At 39.9% G+C, this 18,883-nt stretch overlaps 1 protein-coding gene across 5 annotated transcripts in view; it reads left to right on the top strand.

The window, feature by feature from the left end:
• Nucleotides 1-18,883, top strand: part of LOC128638648 (uncharacterized) — a 421,261-nt gene that overhangs the window by 309,028 nt on the left and 93,350 nt on the right. The gene's annotated exons all lie outside the window — the stretch shown is intronic.

Below are 18,883 nucleotides of genomic sequence, written 5' to 3'. Positions count from 1 at the left end.
AAGGAGCCGTCATTCGTCGTAGTCCGTCGGTGAAGAAGGTGGTTCCGCGTCGGCGGAAGGAAGATTCAAGACCCGGCTTGGAAGATGACTTCGCCCGGATAGAAGACCTCTTCAGCGCCTCTTTGAAGATGACATCGGCCGGATCGAAGACTTCTTCAGCGCCGCCTGGATGATGACTTCATCGGATGGAAGATTTCTTCAGCGCCGCTTGGAGGATTAACTTCTTCCGCTCCGGATGTCCTCTTCAGTTCCATCGGTGGCTCGGCTGAGTGAAGACGACTCAAGGTAGGATGATCTTCAGGGGATTAGTGTTAGGTTTTTGTAAGGGGGGTTTGGGTTAGATTAGGGGTATGTGGGTGGTGGGTTTTAATGTTGGGGGGGGGTTGTATTTTTCTTTTACAGGCAAAAGAGCTGAACTTTTTGGGGCATGCCCCCACAAATGGCCCTTTTAAGGGCTGGTAAGGTAAAAGAGCTTTGAAATTTATGTAATTTAGAATAGGGTAGGGATTTTTTTTATTTTGGGGGGTTTGTTATTTTATTAGGGGGCTTAGATTAGGTGTAAGTAGCTTAAAATTGTTGTAATATTTTTAACATGTTTGTAACTTAATTTTTTATTTTTTGTAACTTAGCTTTTTTTATTTTTTGTACTTTAGTTAGTTTATGTAATTGTATTTCATTGTAGTTATTTGTAGGTAGTTTATTTAGTTAATTTAATGATAGTGTAGTATTAGGTTTAATTGTAACTTAAGTTAGGATTTATTTTACAGGTAATTTTGTATTTCTTTTAGCTAGGTAGTTATTAAATAGTTAATAACTATTTAATAACTATTCTAACTAGCTAAAATAAATACAAAGTTACCTGTAAACTAAATATAAATCCTAAGATAGCTATAATATAAGTATTAATTACATTGTAGCTATCTTAGGGTTTATTTTACAGGTAAGTATTTATTTTTAAATAGGAATAATTTATTAAAGTATAGTGTAGTGTTAGGTGTAATTGTAACTTAGGTTAGGATTTATTTCACAGGTAAATTTCTCTTTATTTTAGCTAGGTAAGCTATTAAATAGTTAATAACTATTTAATAGTTATTGTACATGGTTAAAATAAATTGAAAGGTACCTGTAAAATAAATATAAATCCTAAGATAGCTAGAATATATTTATTATTTATATTGTAGCTATATTAGGGTTTATTTTATAAGTAAGTATTTAGTTTTAAATAGGATTCATTTAGTTAATAAGAGTTAATTTATTTAGATGTATTTAATTAATATTTAAGTTAGGGGGGCGTTATGGTTAGGGTTAGACTTAGGTTTAGGGGTTAATCATTTTATTACAGTGGCGGCGGCGTAGTGGGGGGCAGGATAGGGGTTAATAAATTTATTATAGGTTGCGGCGGGTTCATGGAGCGGCGGTTTAGGGGTTAAACTATTTATTTAGTTGCGGAGAGGTGCGGGATCAGCAGGATAGGGGTTAATAATTTTATAATAGAGGGCGACGGTATAGGGGGGGCAGGATAGGGGTTACTAGGTATAATGTAGGTGGCAGCGGTGTCCGGGAGCGGCGGTTTAGGGGTTAATACATTTATAAGACTTGCGGCGGGGTCTAGGAGCGGCGGTTTAGGGGTTAATACATTTATAAGACTTGCGGCGGGGTCTAGGAGCGGCGGTTTAGGGGTTAGTAACTTTATTTAGTTGCGGGGGCCTCCGGGGGCGCCGGTATAGGGGGTAGAACAGTGTAGTTTAGTGTGAGTGCTTAGTGACAGGCTAGCAATAAAGCTGGGAAAAAGCCGAAGGGCAGCGAGATCGGATGAGTGATAACTGTCACAGTCCGCTGCTCATCGCCCCGCGGCTTTTTGACAGCTTTATTTGATAACTTAGGCGAACGTATTCAAGGTCCGCGGCGGCGAAGGTAGGCGAGCTTAGGCGGACGTATTGGGCCGGCGAAGCCAGAAAAGTAGACGGCTTGATAACTACCCCCCTATGTCTGTTATTTCTCCTTCTAGTATACATAAAAGTCTTTTAAAACTTCTCTTTTTTCAGATGAATTTTTAAAATGAACATCATCATTCTGATACTGATAATGGTTCTTCTGGTTCAGAGGTTTCTGTCTCAGAGGTTGATGCTGATAAATCTTCGTATTTGTTCAAGATGGAATTATTTGTTCTTTACTTAAAGAAGTATTAATTGCATTAGAAATTGAGGATTCTGGTCCTCTTGATACTATATCTAAACGTTTAAATAAGGTTTCTAAATCTCCTGTAGTTATTCCAGAAGTGTTTCCTGTCCCTGGTGCTATTTCTGAAGTAATTTCCAGGGAATGGAATATTTTGGGTAATTCATTTACTCCTTCTAAAAACGTTTTAAGCAATTATATCCTGTGCCATCTGACAGATTAGAGTTTTGGGACAAAATCCCTAAGTTTAATGGGGCTGTCTCTACTCCTGCTAAAGATCCTTTAGATAGGAAAATTGAATCCTTTCTAAGAAAAGCTTACTTGTGTTCAGGTAATCGTCTTAGACCTGCTATATCCTTAGCGGATGTTACTGCAGCTTCAACTTTTTTGGTTAGAAGCTTTAGCGCAACAAATAACAGATCATAATTATCATTTGCATTTCTATAACATGCTAATTATTTTTGTGATGCCATCTTTGATATCATTAGAGTTGATGTCAGGTATATGTCTCTAGCTATTTTAGCTAGAAGAGCTTTATGGCTTAAAACTTGGAATGCTGATATGTCTTCTAAGTCATCTTTGCTATCCCTTTCTTTCCAGGGTAATAAATTATTCGATTATCAGTTGGATTCTTTTATCTCAACTGTTACTGGAGGGAAGGGAACTTTTTTACCACAGGATAAAAAATCTAAAGGTGAATTTAGGTCTAATAATCGTTTTCGTTCCTTTCATCACAACAAGGAACAAAAGCCTGATCCTTCATCCTCAGGAGCGGTATCAGTTTGGTAACCTTCTCCAGTTTGGAATATATCCAAGCCTTATAGAAACCCAAGCCAGCTCCTAGGTCCACATGAAGGTGCGGCCCTCATTCCAGCTCAGCTGGTACGGGGCAGATTATGTTTTTTTCAAAGAAATTTAGATCAATTCCGTTCACAATCTCTGTTTTTCAGAACATTGTTTCAGAAGGGTACAGAATTGGCTTCAAGTTAAGGCCTCCTGCAAAGAGATTTTTTTCTTTCCAGTGTCCCAGTAAACCCAGCAAAGGCTCAAGCATTTCTGAAATGTGTTTCAGATCTAGAGTTGGCTGGAGTAATTATGCCAGTTCCAGTTCTGGAACATGGGGCTGGGGTTTTATTTAATCTCTTTATTGTACCAAAGAAGGTCAAATCCTTCAGACCAGTTCCGGATCTGTCAATATTGAATCATTATGTAAGGATACCAACATTCAAGATGATAACTGTAAGGACTATCCTGCCTTTTGTTCAGCAAGGGCATTATATGTCTGCATTAGATTTACAGGATGCATATCTGCATATTCCGATTCATCCAGATCACTATCAGTTTCTGAGATTCTCTTTTCTAGACAAGCATTACCAGTTTGTGGCTCTACCGTTTGGCCTAGCATCAGCTCCAAGAATTTTTTTCAAAGGTTCTCGGTGCCCTTCTGTCTGTATTCAGAGAACAGGGTATTGGTATTTCCTTATTTGGACGATATCTTGGTACTTGCTCAGTCTTCACATTTAGCAGAATCTCATACGAATCGACTTGTGTTGTTTTTTCAAGATCATGGTTGAAGGATCAATTTACCAAAAAGTTCATTGATTCCTCAGACAAGGGTAACCTCTTTAGGTTTCCATATAGATTCGGTGTCCATGACTCTGTCTTTTTCGGACAAGAGATGTCTAACATTGATATCAGCTTGTCAAAACCTTCAGTCACAATCATTCCCTTTGGTTGCCTTATGCATGGAAATTTTAGGTCTTATGTCTGCTGCATCGGACGTGATCTCCTTTGCTCTTTTTCACATGCGACCTTTCCAGCTCTGTTTGCTGAACCAATAGTGCTGGGATTACACAAAGATATCTCAATCAATATCTTTAAAACCGATTGTACGACACTCTCTGACGTGGTGGAGAGATCACCATCGTTTAATTCAGGGGGCTTCTTTTGTTCTTCCGACCTGGACTGTAATTTCAACAGATGCAAGTCTTACAGGTTGGGGAGCTGTATGGGGATCTCTGACGGCACAAGGAGTTTGGGAATCTCAGGAGGTGAGATTAACGATCAATATTTTGGAACTCCGTGCAATTTTCAGAGCTCTTCAGTCTTGGCCTCTTCTGAAGAGAGAATCGTTCATTTGTTTTCAGACAGACAATGTCACAACTGTGGCATACATCAATCATCAAGGAGGGACTCACAGTCCTCTGGCTATGAAAGAAGTGTCTCGAATTCTGGTTTGGGCGGAATCCAGCTCCTGTCTAATTTCTGCGGTTCATATCCCAGGTATAGACAATTGGGAAACGGATTATCTCAGCCGCCAAACGTTACATCCTGGCGAATGGTCTCTTCACCCAGAGGTATTTCTTCAGATTGTTCAAATGTGGGAACTTCCAGAAATAGATCTGATGGCGTCTCATCTAAACAAGAAACTTCCCAGGTATCTGTCCAGATCCCGGGATCCTCAGGCGGAGGCAGTGGATGCATTATCACTTCCTTGGAAGTATCATCCTGCCTATATCTTTCCGCCTCTAGTTCTTCTTCCAAGAGTAATCTCCAAGATTCTGAAAGAATGCTCGTTTGTTCTGCTGGTAGCCCCGGCATGGCCTCACAGGTTTTGGTATGCGGATCTTGTCCGGATGGCCTCTTGCCAACCGTGGACTCTTCCGTTAAGACCAGACCTTCTGTCACAAGGTCCTTTTTTTCCATCAGGATCTCAAATCCTTAAATTTGAAGGTATGGAGATTGAACGCTTGATTCTTGGTCAAAGAGGTTTCTCTGACTCTGTGATTAATACTATGTTACAGGCTCGTAAATCTGTATCTAGAGAGATATATTATAGAGTCTGGAAGACTTATATTTCTTGGTGTCTTTCTCATCATTTTTCTTGGCATTTATTTAGAATACCGAGAATTTTACAGTTTCTTCAGGATGGTTTAGATAAGGGTTTGTCCGCAAGTTCCTTGAAAGGACAAATCTCTGCTCTTTCTGTTCTTTTTCACAGAAAGATTGCTAGTCTTCCTGATATTCATTGTTTTGTACAAGCTTTGGTTCGTATAAAACCTGTTATTAAGTCAATTTCTCCTCCTTGGAGTTTGAATTTGGTTCTGGGGGGTCTTCAAGCTCCTCCTTTTGAACCCATGCATTCATTGGACATTAAATTACTTTCTTGGAAAGTTTTGTTCCTTTTGGCGATCTCTTCTGCCAGAAGAGTCTCTGAATTATCTGCTCTTTCTTGTGAGTCTCCTTTTCTGATTTTTCATCAGGATAAGGCGGTGTTGCGAACTTCTTTTCAAATTTTACCTAAGGTTGTGAATTCCAACAACATTAGTTGAGAAATTGTGGTTCCTTCATTATGTCCTAATCCTAAGAATTCTAAGGAGAAATCATTGCATTCTTTGGATGTTGTTAGAGCTTTGAAATATTATGTTGAAGCTACTAAGTCTTTCCGAAAGACTTCTAGTCTATTTGTCATCTTTTCCGGTTCTAGAAAAGGTCAGAAAGCTTCTGCCATTTCTTTGGTATCTTGGTTGAAATCTTTTAATTCATCATGCCTATGTCGAGTCGGGTAAAACTCTGCCTCATAGGATTACAGCTCATTCTACTAGGTCAGTTTCTACTTCCTGGGCGTTTAGGAATGAAGCTTCGGTTGATCAGATTTGCAAAGCAGCAACTTGGTCCTCTTTGCATTCTTTTACTAAATTCTACCATTTTGATGTGTTTTCTTCTTCTGAAGCAGTTTTTGGTAGAAAAGTACTTCAGGCAGCGGTTTCAGTTTGAATCTTCTGCTTATGTTTTTATTAAACTTTATTTTGGGTGTGGATTATTTTCAGCAGGAATTGGCTGTCTTTATTTTATCCCTCCCTCTCTAGTGACTCTTGCGTGGAAAGATCCACATCTTGGGTAGTCATTATCCCATACGTCACTAGCTCATGGACTCTTGCTAATTACATGAAAGAAAACATAATTTATGTAAGAACTTACCTGATAAATTCATTTCTTTCATATTAGCAAGAGTGCATGAGGCCCACCCTTTTTGTGGTGGTTATGATTTTTTTGTATAAAGCACAATTATTCCAATTCCTTATTTTATATGCTTTCGCACTTTTTTCTTATCACCCCACTTCTTGGCTATTTGTTAAACTGATTTGTGGGTGTGGTGAGGGGTGTATTTATAGGCATTTTAAGGTTTGGGAAACTTTGCCCCTCCTGGTAGGAATGTATATCCCATACGTCACTAGCTCATGGACTCTTGCTAATATGAAAGAAATGAATTTATCAGGTAAGTTCTTACATAAATTATGTTTTCTATGGGGCGTCATCCTTGTCTACAGTGTGTCATACTTGTCTACAAGGGTTCATCCTTGTTTACATGGCCTCAGGTTTGTCTATGGTGTCTACCATTTAACACGTATTATATTTGAGAGGTCTATTGTCCGACAGGAGAGGGATCACTTCTTTAAATATTTGATGATACTCTGAAGCCGCATGAATCCAGGTAATCCTATGATTAAATTAATTTTTATATTTGATTAAACCATAAATTTAATTTGTTTTACGTTGAGTCAGTAATGGCGCATGTTTATTTATTTTATGGAATTACACAGTAATCGTTATGAACACGTGAAACATCTAATCAGCCAACCAAATATTAATATTTTTAGTTACACTTGCAAGAACCAATAATCGTCATGAACACGTGAAACATCTAATCAGCCAACCAAATATTAATAGTTTTAGTTACACTTACAAGAACCAATCAAATTTGTATATTTTGGGTATATTTGTGTCGCACTAAAAAATTAATTTAGATAATTTTTTATGAGATTAAAATGGCGCAACGTCCACCAATTTTTAGTGAGGGAGAGTTACTTATATTACTTATATTGGTGTACGGAATGGACAAGTACTTTCCGAGGAGGATAGGAGGTGTGAGAGGAATTGCACATGAGGACCGTGATCGTATGATTTTCGAAATGATGCGGAGGATGAGAAGAGTTTCGGGAGTATGCCATTCCAGGCGCAGTTGTCTACGGAGATTCTCAGACCTCCATAGATGCGAGCCTGAACGGTATCATGATTTCCGTGCGCTCATTGGAGCATGTAAGTATTATGTATTGTACTTAAAAAAATGTATACTTAAATGACGCATGTCTTTAAGAAAAGTTATTTTGAAATGTTTTTATGAGCTAATCATATGTATTTTATTCTATTCAGTAAATATATTACATTTATTTTATATATTTATTTGATGATATTTACAGTTTTCTTAAAACAGGCCCATCTTATTTTTTAATGGTTGTTTTTCAATGTTTTTGACTTAGTTGCATAGAAACATTTTATGTAATTCAAAAACCCATAATTTTTCTAAAGGGTCAATCAAATATGTTATTCCTCTGTAAATTATCATCATTTATTTCATGGAGACATATCTAGAAACTAAGGCCTAGATTTGGAGTTCGGCGGTAGCCGTCAAAACCAGCGTTAGAGGCTCCTAACGCTGGTTTTGGGCGCCCGCTGGTATTTGGAGTCAGTGATTAAAGGGTCTAACGCTCACTTTTCAGCCGCGACTTTTCCATACCGCAGATCCCCCTACGCCATTTGCGTAGCCTATCTTTTCAATGGGATCTTTCTAACGCTGGTATTTAGAGTCGTTTCTGAAGTGAGCGTTAGAGCTCTAACGACAAAATTCCAGCCGCCTGAAAATAGCAGGAGTTAAGAGCTTTCTGGCTAACGCCGGTTTATAAAGCTCTTAACTACTGTACCCTAAAGTACACTAACACCCATAAACTACCTATGTACCCCTAAACCGAGGTCCCCCCACATCGCCGCCACTCTATTTAAATTTTTAACCCCTAATCTGCCGACCGCCACCTACGTTATACTTATGTACCCCTAATCTGCTGCCCCTAACCCCGCCGACCCCTATATTATATTTCTTAACCCCTAACTTGCCCCCCACAACGTCGCCGCAAGCTACTTAAAATAATTAACCCCTAATCTTCCGACCGCAAATCGCCGCCACCTACGTTATCCCTATGTACCCCTAATCTGCTACCCCTAACATCGCTGACCCCTATATTATATTTATTAACCCCTAATCTGCCCCCCTCAACGTCACCGACACCTGCCTACACTTATTAACCCCTAATCTGCCGAGCGGACCTGAGCGCTACTATAATAAAGTTATTAACCCCTAATCCGCCTCACTAACCCTATCATAAATAGTATTAACCCCTAATCTGCCCTCCCTAACATCGCCAACACCTAACTTCAATTATTAACCCCTAATCTGCCGACCGGAGCTCACCGCTATTCTAATAAATGTATTAACCCCTAAAGCTAAGTCTAACCCTAACACTAACACCCCCCTAAGTTAAATATAATTTTTATCTAACGAAATAAATTAACTCTTATTAAATAAATGATTCCTATTTAAAGCTAAATACTTACCTGTAAAATACATCCTAATATAGCTACAATATAAATTATAATTATATTATAGCTATTTTAGGATTAATATTTATTTTACAGGCAACTTTGTAATTATTTTAACCATGTACAATAGCTATTAAATAGTTAAGAACTATTTAATAGTTACCTAGTTAAAATAATAACAAAATTACCTGTAAAATAAGTCCTAACCTAAGATATAATTAAACCTAACACTACCCTATCAATAAAATAATTAAATAAACTACCTACAATTACCTACAATTAACCTAACACTACACTATCAATAAATTAATTAAACACAATTCCTACAAATAAATACAATTAAATAAACTAGCTAAAGTACAAAAAATAAAAAAGATCTAAGTTACAGAAAATAAAAAAATATTTACAAACATAATAAAAATATTACAACAATTTTAAACTAATTACACCTACTCTAAGCCCCCTAATAAAATAACAAAGCCCCCCAAAATAAAAAATTCCCTACCCTATTCTAAATTAAAAAAGTTACAAGCTCTTTTACCTTACCAGCCCTGAACAGGGCCCTTTGCGGGGCATGCCCCAAGAATTTCAGCTCTTTTGCCTGTAAAAGAATAAATACAATACCCCCCCCCCAACATTACAACCCACCACCCACATACCCCTAATCTAACCCAAACCCCCCTTAAATAAACCTAACACTAAGCCCCTGAAGATCTTCCTACCTTGTCTTCACCATACCAGGTTCACCGATCCGTCCTGAAGAGCTCCTCCGATGTCCTGATCCAAGCCCAAGCGGGGGCTGAAGAGGTCCATGATCCGGTCAAAGTCTTCATCCAAGCGGGGCAGAAGAGGATCTTCCATCCGATTGAAGTCATCATCCAGGCGGCATCTTCGATCTTCTTCCATCCGGAGCGAAGCGGCAGGATCCTGAAGACATCCAGCGCGGAACATCCATCCGGACCGACGACTGAACGACGAATGACTGTTCCTTTAAGGGACGTCATCCAAGATGGCGTCCCTCGAATTCCGATTGGCTGATAGGATTCTATCAGCCAATCGGAATTAAGGTAGGAATTTTCTGATTGGCTGATGGAATCAGCCAATCAGAATCAAGTTCAATCCGATTGGCTGATCCAATCAGCCAATCAGATTGAGCTCGCATTCTATTGGCTGTTCCGATCAGCCAATAGAATGCAAGCTCAATCTGATTGGCTGATTGGATCGGCCAATCGGATTGAACTAGATTCTGATTGGCTGATTCCATCAGCCAATCAGAAAATTCCTACCTTAATTCCAATTGGCTGATAGAATCCTATCAGCCAATCGGAATTCGAGGGACGCCATCTTGGATGACGTCCCTTAAAGGAACAGTCATTCGTCGTTCAGTTGTCGGTCCGGATGGATGTTCCGCGCTGGATGTCTTCAGGATCCTGCCGCTTCGCTCCGGATGGAAGAAGATCGAAGATGCCGCCTGGATGATGACTTCAATCGGATGGAAGATCCTCTTCTGCCCCGCTTGGATGAAGACTTTGACCGGATCATGGACCTCTTCAGCCCCCGCTTGGGCTTGGATCAGGACATTGGAGGAGCTCTTCAGGACGGATCGGTGAACCTGGTATGGTGAAGACAAGGTAGGAAGATCTTCAGGGGCTTAGTGTTAGGTTTATTTAAGGGGGGTTTGGGTTAGATTAGGGGTATGTGGGTGGTGGGTTGTAATGTTGGGGGGGGTATTGTATGTGTTTTTTTTACAGGCAAAAGAGCTGAAATTCTTGGGGCATGCCCCGCAAAGGGCCCTGTTCAGGGCTGGTAAGGTAAAAGAGCTTGTAACTTTTTTAATTTAGAATAGGGTAGGGAATTTTTTATTTTGGGGGGCTTTGTTATTTTATTAGGGGGCTTAGAGTAGGTGTAATTAGTTTAAAATTGTTGTAATATTTTTATTATGTTTGTAAATATTTTTTTATTTTCTGTAACTTAGATCTTTTTTATTTTTTGTACTTTAGCTAGTTTATTTAATTGTATTTATTTGTAGGAATTGTATTTAATTAATTTATTGATAGTGTAGTGTTAGGTTTTATTGTAGGTAATTGTAGGTATTTTATTTAATTAATTTATTGATAGGGTAGTGTTAGGTTTAATTATATCTTAGGTTAGGACTTATTTTACAGGTAATTTTGTTATTATTTTAACTAGGTAACTATTAAATAGTTCTTAACTATTTAATAGCTATTGTACCTGGTTAAAATAATTACAAAGTTACCTGTAAAATAAATATTAATCCTAAAATAGCTATAATATAATTATAATTTATATTGTAGCTATATTAGGATTTATTTTACAGGTAAGTATTTAGCTTTAAATAGGAATCATTTATTTAATAAGAGTTAATTTATTTCGTTAGATAAAAATTATATTTAACTTAGGGGGGTGTTAGTGTTAGGGTTAGACTTAGCTTTAGGGGTTAATACATTTATTAGAATAGCGGTGAGCTCCGGTCGGCAGATTAGGGGTTAATAATTGAAGTTAGGTGTTGGCGATGTTAGGGAGGGCAGATTAGGGGTTAATACTATTTATGATAGGGTTAGTGAGGCGGATTAGGGGTTAATAACTTTATTATAGTAGCGCTCAGGTCCGCTCGGCAGATTAGGGGTTAATAAGTGTAGGCAGGTGTCGGCGACGTTGAGGGGGGCAGATTAGGGGTTAATAAATATAATATAGGGGTCGGCGATGTTAGGGCAGCAGATTAGGGGTACATAGGGATAACGTAGGTTGCGGCGGTTTACGGAGCGGCAGATTAGGGGTTTAAAAAAATATGCAGGGGTCAGCGATAGCGGGGGCGGCAGATTAGGGGTTAATAAGTGTAAGGCTAGGGGTGTTTAGACTCGGGGTACATGTTAGAGTGTTAGATGCAGACGTAGGAAGTGTTTCCCCATAGGAAACAATGGGGCTGCGTTAGGAGCTGAACGCTGCTTTTTTGCAGGTGTTAGGTTTTTTTTCAGCTCAAACAGCCCCATTGTTTCCTATGGGGGAATCGTGCACGAGCACGTTTTTGAGGCCGGCCGCGTCCGTAAGCAACTCTGGTATCGAGAGTTGCATTTGCGGTAAAAATGCTCTACGCTCCTTTTTTGGAGCCTAACGCAGCATTTGTTTGAACTCTCGATACCAGAGTTAAATTTATGGTGCGGCCAGAAAAAAGCCCGCGGAGCGTTAGCAGCCCTTTTACCGCCGAACTCCAAATCTAGGCCTAAGAATGGAGATTAAAAAAAAAAAACATGCAACATCATAATTATTAATCATGCTGCATGAAAGTTTACTCCTAGAGATAAATATTTACAAATCTATTATGCATGTACATATATATATATATATATATATATATATATATGTATATATGTGTATATATATATATATATATATATATATGTATAGATATGTATAGATATGTGTGTGTGTGTATATATATATATATATATAAACATATATATATATATATATATATATATATATATATATATATATATTCTTAAGCCAAAAATAAAATTTATATATGTTTCTATACCTAAATATTTAATAAGTGAGAGAAATAGACAGATAAATAATATATATATATCTATCCAGCATATGTGTGTGTATGTGTGTATATATATATTTTTTTTATATTAGATTTTTTTTATATTAGATTTTTTATTAGATTATTGTGTATATATACTTCCTATATATATATATATATATATATATATATATATATATATATATATATATATATATATATATATGTTTTGTATATTTATATATATTTTTTTAAGGTGTTTATATGTAATATATATATATATTTTTAAAATCTGTTTATATATATATCCTATATTATAAAAGGCCAAGTGTGTTTGTCTGAAGCCGTCATGCGCAGTAGAGACTGCGCGCGGACAAACACACCTGGCCTTCAGCTGCAGAGTAGTGCGCACTGCGGAATCTGCCTGGTGGGGGCGTGACCGGCGTCGGGCGTGCTGTGATGGGGGCATGGCCGGCGGGCGTGACGAGGGGGTGTGGCCTCGCGGGAGCGAGCGGGAGGGGCGTGGTCGGCGGAAGAGTCCAAAACAGAGGAAGGAAGGAAAGAATTTAGAAAGAAAGCGAGCAGAAGAGGGGGGAAGAGCAAAAGAGGGAGAGAGAGCGCAAGAGAGTGGGAGAGAAAGAGGGGGAGAGAGAGCTCAAAAGAGAGGGGGGAGAGAGAGAGCTCAAGAGAGAGGGGGGAGAGAGAGCTTAAAAGAGAGGTGGGAGAGAGAGCGCAAAAGAGGGAGAGAGAGAGAGCGCAAAAGAGAGGGGGAGAGAGTGCAAGAGAGTGGGAGAGAGCGCAAGAGAGGGGGAGAGAGAGCGCACAAAAGAGGGGGAGAGAGAGCTCAAAAGAGAGAGGGGAGAGAGCGCGCAAAAGATAGGGAGGAGAGAGCACGCAAAAGAGAGGGGGGAGAGCGCAAAAGAGAGGGAGGAGAGTTTAAAAGAGAGCGCAAAAGAGGGGGGAGAGAGCGCAAAAGAGAAGGGGGAGACAGAGTGCAAAAGAGGGAGACAGAGAGCAAAAGACGGAGAGAGAGAGCGCAAAAGAGAGGGGGAGAGAGCGCAAAAAAGAGGGGGAGAGAGCGCAAAAAAGAGGGGGAGAGAGCGCAAGGGGGAGACAGCACAAAAGAGAGGGGGAGAGAGCGCAAAAAAGAGGGGGAGAGAGCGCAAAAAAGAGGGGGGAGAGAGCGCAAAAGAGTGGGGGGAGAGAGAGCTCAAAAGAGAGGGGGGAGAGAGCGCGCAAAAGAGAGGGGGAGAGAGAGCGCAAAAGAGAGGGGGGAGAGTTTAAAAGAGAGCGCAAAAGAGGGGGGAGAGAGGGCAAAAGAGAAGGGGGAGACAGAGTGCAAAAGAGGGAGAGAGAAAGCAAAAGAGGGAGAGAGAGAGCGCAAAAGAGAGGGGGAGAGAGCACAAAAGAGAGGGGGAGAGAGAGCGCAAAAAAGAGGGGGAGAGAGCGCAAGGGGGAGACAGCACAAAAGAGAGGGGGAGAGAGCGTAAAAAAGAGGGGGAGAGAGCACAAAAAAGAGGGGGGAGAGAGAGAGCTCAAAAGAGAGGGGGGAGAGAGAGCTCAAAAGAGAGAGGGGGAGAGAGAGCTCAAAAGAGAGGGGGGGAGAGAGAGTTTAAAAGAGAGGGGGGAGAGAGAGTGCACAAAAGAGGGGGAGAGAGAGTGCAAAAGAGAGGGGGGAGAGAGCAAAATAGGGGAGAGAGAGAGCAAAAGAGGGCGAGAGAGAGCAAGAGGGGGGAGAGAGCAGATGAGGGGGGGAAGAGAGAGAGCGAGCAAAAGAGGGGAGAGAGAGCAAAAGAGGTGGGAGAGAGAGAGCAAAAGAGGGGGGAGAGAGAGCACAAGAGGGGAGAGAGAGAGCAAAAAAGGGGAGAGAGAGAGAGCAAAGAGGGGGGAGAGTGCAAAATAAGGGGGAGAGAGAGAACTCAAAAGAGAGGGGGGGAGAGAGAGGGAGCAAGGGTTGGAACCGCGGTACCTAAAAAATTGGCCCATGTACACGGGCTTTAGGACTAGTATATATATATATATATATATATATATATATATATATATATATATATATATATATATATATACAAGTTTTAAGATCTCGGTATTAAGAGTATTTTAACATTTTGTTACTTTTATGAATATATTAAGTAATTACTATGGGAGCACTATTGATAACCGTAAAAAATAATAAAAAATATACAATTTAATGTTGTTTTAAGAAATGAATTATGGAAATCCAGTAGATCAGTGTCGCACGCAAGGATTCTGACTTCATGGCCCCTGTCTCTATATAGTCTTGCGGATGCGAATGGATTGTTGTACGTATCCATGGTTACCAGTATAGACGAAGGGAGCACTCTTGTTTGATAGTGCGCATGACCGGAAATTACGTCTTGCGTGTCACCGTTATCGGAAGTGATCCTATGCGTGCCACACTGACGACCGCCCTCACTGTGAAGAATGTAGAGTATCTTTGTTTATGGGCCCTATATAAGGTGAGTCAGAATAGTCTGACATTTACCTCTGATGAAGAAGGGAACGATACAGTTCAAACCCCTTCGAAACACGTAAGGTGCTATATATATATATATATATATATAGGGGAAGGCATACCCCTATGTTTTGTATTGGATCTGATTATCATTATTTGTGTGTTCAGAGTTTCTTGGATTGACTTGGACTTTCCTTGTATGAACTGTACTGTGCTGGACTCCTTACATATATATTATGTGCTGATTTCATGCCTCATATGTTGAGGATTTTAAATGTGAGTGGTACTTACTTTGCTGTCTTAATGTGTGTATATTAAAAACGGTTTTACACTATGTATCTGTTTCTGGTCTTTTCTGCATAATCCGGCGACCGGAGCTGAAAGTTTCCATTCACCAAGAGAGCTTGGGAACCTAGGGTGCACGTTGAATCCCTGTCATAGGCAGAGAGTGACGGTGTTTTGAAGTCTACACATAAAGAGACCCACGACCGGCTTGATCCATACTTCAGGGGGTACCTAGTCCTTCAGTGATACTGCTACATTCTTACCTCATAGGATTGAGGTTGCTTGAAGTAAGTGCACATCTAAAGGGGAGAGATTGATGAAGATTTCCACACTAGCATCTCATTACTACCTTTTGGGACTGTGTACTTTACTATAACTTGTACTATAACCTGTATCTCACTGCTACCTAATATATATATTTTTACAGTAGTCATCACTAGGGATTGATTGATTATATGTTCATATCCTAATACTCGGTTTTAATTGATTAAGTGTGAACTAGCTGTTTAACTTTGCGCCATCCATTAACTCATATTAAAGCATATTTTTTGTTTTATTAGAGGTGTGAAGGGACTCCTCTATATTGTAGAAATTGGCTGCAGTTTTTTTCCACGGCTAGACAGGTGTATAGCGGTGCCTAAGACTTTGGGTATTTTAATTCCTTTATACAGGGAGTGCAGAATTATTAGGCAAATGAGTATTTTGACCACATCATCCTCTTTATGCATGTTGTCTTACTCCAAGCTGTATAGGCTCGAAAGCCTACTACCAATTAAGCATATTAGGTGATGTGCATCTCTGTAATGAGAAGGGGTGTGGTCTAATGACATCAACACCCTATATCAGGTGTGCATAATTATTAGGTAACTTCCTTTCCTTTGGCAAAATGGGTCAAAAGAAGGACTTGACAGGCTCAGAAAATCTCAAAAATAGTGAGATATCTTGCAGAGGGATGCAGCACTCTTAAAATTGCAAAGCTTCTGAAGCGTGATCATCGAACAATCAAGCGTTTCATTCAAAATAGTCAACAGGGTCGCAAGAAGCGTGTGGAAAAACCAAGGTGCAAAATAACTGCCCATGAACTGAGAAAAGTCAAGCGTGCAGCTGCCAAGATGCCACTTGCCACCAGTTTGGCCATATTTCAGAGCTGCAACATCACTGGAGTGCCCAAAAGCACAAGGTGTGCAATACTCAGAGACATGGCCAAGGTAAGAAAGGCTGAAAGACGACCACCACTGAACAAGACACACAAGCTGAAACATCAAGACTGGGCCAAGAAATATATCAAGACTGATTTTTCTAAGGTTTTATGGACTGATGAAATGAGAGTGAGTCTTGATGGGCCAGATGGATGGGCCCGTGGCTGGATTGGTAAAGGGCAGAGAGCTCCAGTCCGACTCAGACGCCAGCAAGGTGGAGGTGGAGTACTGGTTTGGGCTGGTATCATCAAAGATGAGCTTGTGGGGCTTTTTCGGGTTGAGGATGGAGTCAAGCTCAACTCCCAGTCCTACTGCCAGTTTCTGGAAGACACCTTCTTCAAGCAGTGGTACAGGAAGAAGTCTGCATCCTTCAAGAAAAACATGATTTTCATGCAGGACAATGCTCCATCACACGCGTCCAAGTACTCCACAGCGTGGCTGGCAAGAAAGGGTATAAAAGAAGAAAATCTAATGACATGGCCTCCTTGTTCACCTGATCTGAACCCCATTGAGAACCTGTGGTCCATCATCAAATGTGAGATTTACAAGGAGGGAAAACAGTACACCTCTCTGAACAGTGTCTGGGAGGCTGTGGTTGCTGCTGCACGCAATGTTGATGGTGAACAGATCAAAACACTGACAGAATCCATGGATGGCAGGCTTTTGAGTGTCCTTGCAAAGAAAGGTGGCTATATTGGTCACTGATTTGTTTTTGTTTTGTTTTTGAATGTCAGAAATGTACATTTGTGAATGTTGAGATGTTATATTGGTTTCACTGGTAAAAATAAATAATTGAAATGGGTATATATTTGTTTTTTGTTAAGTTGCCTAATAATTATGCACAGTAATAGTCACCTGCACACACAGATATCCCCCTAAAATAGCTAAAACTAAAAACAAACTAAAAACTACTTCCAAAAATATTCAGCTTTGATATTAATGAGTTTATTGGGTTCATTGAGAACATGGTTGTTGTTCAATAATAAAATTAATCCTCAAAAATACAACTTGCCTAATAATTCTGCACTCCCTGTAGTAGCGCTATAGGGTGAGTCAGGTTTTTTTCTCTCCCTCTCACATTATTCTTTTGTCTTATATATATATATATATATATATATATATATATATATATATATATCTATATATCTATATCATATACATATATATATATATATATATCACATATATATCTATATCAGAAACATATATATATCATATATATATCATAAAGTCAGAGAAGGGATTGCAACATCATACTGTTAGTAAGAGCCACGGTGCGCTGCAAATATTTCTCCAAATTGTATCCAAACAGCAGGCACTCACTGGACTTTATTATAAAATATAAATACTTTATTGCATCAGGTTAAAACCGACAAACGTTTCGGCACTGCATTGTGCCTTTGTCAATGTCAAAAAATTACACAATAGCACACAACCAGAGTGCAGCTCCACACCCCAGAACAAATCTCTATATACATATTTAAAAACAACATATATATACTTATCAATCACTCTCTAATTTGCCGCCAAACCTCCGCATCACACTCCAGGAGGTACACTACTGACGTCACGCTGACACGCTAATCGTGCCTAGCGTGATGACGCATGGCACGGCGTTGCCATAGCAACGTCTAAGCGTCCGGCGGTAAAGAAATGCGGAATACCCGATGCTACTGTGCGCATGACAGGAAAGAGGTATAGTGTTTAGAAGAAATGTTGCTAACGGCAACTAGTAAACAAAATAGTCAGCGAGATCACAGACTCACCGGGTATTCCCTAGCGGAAGGCAGCGATAGTTAAAACCATTTGGACCATGAGGCACAATGCTAACAGGGTAGTAAATGCGTGGACTAAGGACAGCACTAACCGGGCAAATAATCATGTATATCACATTATTAGCATACTACTATTTAACCAAAAGTGTAAAAAATACACACATATGGAAATGTTGCTACACCTGCAGCCCAGAGTTATCCTATTTAAGTTACATCCTAGTCCACCCATAGAGAACCACTGTTAAATGAATACAAATTATAGAGCCCTAACCTACTTCAGGCAACTTGGAGTATGGTAGAGTATGTATGTCAAATAAGCGGACACCCTCCCCCTGCCAAGATACTTGGAAAACATAGATAGTAAAGATCTGTAGTGTTTAGTAAAAAGGGCTAAAATCCAGGGTGGTGTTAAGTCCCTTTGGGGCCAGAGTGTCCAATTTAAAGATCCATCGGCTCTCACGTTGGAGTAACGTTTTGCCTCTATCCCCTCCCCTTGGGTTAGGTGGGATATGATCTATAAGCATAGATCTAATGCTGGACACCGGGTGTTTCAGTTGTGCACAATGGCGTGCCACGGGTTGGTCTGATTCTCCATTTTTTAATGCTTCTCGGATCGCAAAACGATGGTTTGCCATCCGGTCTCGAAAGGAGGTGATCGTCTTTCCAATGTACACCAAGGCACATGGACAGGTGAGCATGTAAACCACATGCGTACTTGTACAGCTCAAGCGATGATTTATTTTATACCGCTGATTCTTATTGGGATGCTGAAAGGAGTCTCCCTTACGCATGCTGTTGCATGTGGTGCAGCTCCCACAAGGAAAGCATCCTTTCCTTGATGATTTCAACCAGGTCTCCGTTTTGTAGTGGTCCACAGGATCAGATTTAACGAGGATGTCCCTCAAATTCCTGGATCTCCGATACACCAACCTAGGTGCTGTCATATTCTGAAATGGTAAGGAGGGGTCAGTACCAACCACAGGCCAGT

This window comes from Bombina bombina, chromosome 8 (genome assembly GCF_027579735.1).
Source record: "Bombina bombina isolate aBomBom1 chromosome 8, aBomBom1.pri, whole genome shotgun sequence".
NCBI lineage: Eukaryota > Metazoa > Chordata > Amphibia > Anura > Bombinatoridae > Bombina > Bombina bombina.
Note: the sequence above shows the minus strand (reverse complement) of the source record. Positions and strands in the feature narration are given on the sequence as shown.